This window comes from Eurosta solidaginis, chromosome 4 (assembly GCF_040869045.1).
Source record: "Eurosta solidaginis isolate ZX-2024a chromosome 4, ASM4086904v1, whole genome shotgun sequence".
NCBI classification, from domain to species: Eukaryota; Metazoa; Arthropoda; class Insecta; order Diptera; family Tephritidae; genus Eurosta; species Eurosta solidaginis.
This window is the reverse complement of record NC_090322.1, coordinates 29844072-29847099: the sequence shown is the minus strand read 5'-3', so window position 1 is coordinate 29847099 and position 3028 is coordinate 29844072. Positions and strand designations below refer to the sequence as shown.

At 38.0% G+C, this 3028-nt stretch overlaps 1 long non-coding RNA gene across 1 annotated transcript; it reads right to left on the bottom strand.

Moving 5' to 3' along the window:
* Window positions 1-294: 294 nt before the first annotated feature.
* Window positions 295-2744, bottom strand: LOC137247775 (uncharacterized). Its single transcript, XR_010951890.1, has 6 exons — window positions 2655-2744; window positions 2015-2563; window positions 1170-1925; window positions 941-1103; window positions 704-858; window positions 295-577 (listed from the first exon to the last, which is right to left on the bottom strand). It is a non-coding gene; the product is annotated as an uncharacterized lncRNA (long non-coding RNA).
* Between the last annotated feature and the right edge of the window lie 284 nt (window positions 2745-3028).

Here is a 3028-nt window from a genome sequence, read left to right as displayed (position 1 = left end):
ACGTAATCCCCACGTTAGAAAAGAGTAACCAGTATTCTTATTAACCCCACCAAAGTAAAACCATTTATATATATTAACCCAATTGATCGTTGCGCACGGAGTGCGCTACATACATCCGAAGCAATCAATGTGGGTGTGGGGTTTTTATGAGGAACTAGATGTGCACTTGGGGTAAACCAGTGTCAATTCAATATCTTAAACACAATTGTGGTGCCTCCACTCCGTTGCCGAGTTTGCGACACACCACAATTGGTTTCCATACACATAATATATGTCTACATACACACTTACATGATTACGCAAAGCATCTCCTGATCAAAATCATCGCCAGCAACGAAAACACCCTTAAATTCGGCCAATTCAATAAAGACCAGGTACAAACGTATTTTGTGGTGAGCCATTAATGTAAGTTACGCCCTCGTCAATGCTGGCCCTTGCAAACATAGTTGATGGTGATATTTCTGCCTTATTCGCGTTCAGCGACGCCTCTAACTCAGCCATGATTGTATTCAGGCCCTTCTTTATTTCACAAACACGTTCTGTATCCAACGAACCACCCAATTCGTAGCATTGTTATCTGTTTATTACAAAAGTAAACATGTATATGTAGCAATTTACCTCATATACTATATATATACATAGAGGTTATGTATTACATATATAGTTAAATAAAAAAAAAAAAAATGTATATGTATTTATGTACCTACAGAACAGAAAACACCAGTCTTATTTATTTAGAATTAATTCACATACTTCCAAACGGAAAGTATTCTATACGCCCACTCGACCAGCCAATTGTTAAACCCGTATCCGTATTACGCTGTGTTTTACTTTGGAAGCAAACATATGAAGGATATTCTGTATTTTATACCAGTTAGATAACATAATGGTGAAATTGTCATATCAAATTTTTTCAAACAAGTATTGAAGAGTGCTATACCGGGTGTATCTTTGAACATCATAGCCAAATGACCACCATCTGCACCCCAGGCTAATACTTGTGGTTCGCCACCAACCTCACGACGACCAGCATTAAATTTGGTAAGTTCGGCTATTTTTAAAGCTTCTTTAGGTGAAGCGCCAAATGCAAAAATTTGTTCATCCTGAAAAAGTAAACGATATAAAATACTATCGCCGGTTGTATCAAAAAGCAAAAAAAATTGCCGCACCGTGACCAGCAAGCCGATCGTACTACACCACAATTGATTGTCCAGCGTTCAGGCGTCCATTTTTTGTTTGCCGACCATACACGAAATACATTACCAACAGTGGCAGAAAATAGATTCGCAGCATCGGGTGACCATTTCAGCAATGAGCAAGGTGGGCCAACACGACGAAGTGGGGTATTTTGTTGTCTATCGACATCCCATAATGACATATCAGTATCGCTAATGGATGCGGTTGCAAGCCATGTACCATTGGCATTCCATTGTACCGAAGTAATTGGGCAGTGGCCTGGATGTTTTAAGAATACTGCTTGTGTAGCGCTCCGTGTTATATGCATATTTGTATCCACAGTCCAAAGGCAAACACCTTTTTGACAACCCACTGCCAACTCTGCAGCGGTTAGTGGACGCCAAGCCATTGGTTTGCTTTTGATTAATTAGACTTAAACGCTTTGGATAAAACTTTTTATTTCCACTTTTGGTAAAGACCAATGTATTGCAATAATTTTCGACTTACAGCAAAGCTTTTGTTGTTGTTGCTATTATATCAAAGTTTATCAAATGAAGCGTATTACGACAAAGTCAAGCGAACTTTTTAATTGGCCAATGGCATATATTCGTGATGCATGTACATACATATGTGCACAAGCATTTGCGTAAGGGTGGGTTAATGTCGCAATACAGAATATATAGGTTGACATGCCTTCCATAAACCAAATTGTTGGCGAGATGACAACATACCATCCTTTGAAACTTGATCTATTGAATATTTTTCGAAATATTTTATTTCACGTTTTGGCCAAGTGGTATAGCACTGGACTCACGAAACAGACAAAAAGTTCGCTTACCGCTTCGACCCGTGACAGTGTTTCAATGAATAACACTGTTTTTGTATGAATAGCACTTCAATATTGAATCTATCAATCGTCAAGCCATTGAATTAATCCATTGTTCGTAAAACACTCCTGAGCACAGGCACCACTGCCGGTTCATCCGTGTATATACCCACAATATCATCTGATCCTGCAACGGCAATTTTGAAACAATTTGGATGCCATACAATGCAACGTATATAAGAGCGTAACCAATCTCGCGTCTCTGACCACTCGACCACATTATTAATGCTCACTTCACGCGTATGCGGAAAGACTTTTGTTTTCAATCTTTTTGCAAATTGCAACATATCAAACGTATATTGTGCAATTGTACATATGACCGGGCTAACGGTGGCGGTTTGTTTATCACGCGCTTCATTTAGTGCCTCCGTAAAGCCACGTAAGTAGCTGTGAACCTGAAATGAAATAAAAGAATAAAAAATTAGGAAAACTTACAAAAGAATAAAAAAGGGAACGATACATCAAACCCATCCATTGTCCTAAATCTCCATCACCAGTCACCTGAAAAATAGAAGGAAACGAATTAAAAATCTGAAATATCCTAAGAAATATTTATTTCAGTAAAATTATTGAAAAATATTTTACCACTTACCTTTTTGTCCAGCAATGCGTAAAATTCCACATGAATTGAAGCAAAAACGGTAAAATAAATCTTCCGATTCATTTTTGTTTTTGCTTCATTCTCTATACTGGAATGTTCAACCAACGTATGTATATATGTATGATACATACAAGAAAACGAGAAATGACAGAGTTGCCATGTTACCCAACTCGACCACCCAATGGTGCGTTTCTTGTTTGCGTCTGTCTAAGACTAGAGAAGACAACACAAGGCTAAATCACAAGAGCCCCCCCCCCCCCCAACCTAACTAATCAGGCCGAAATCATATGAAGGATAATATAAATCCATTTATTATTTTTTTTTTCCAACAAATATTAAATTAAATTACTTCACAGCCGTAACTG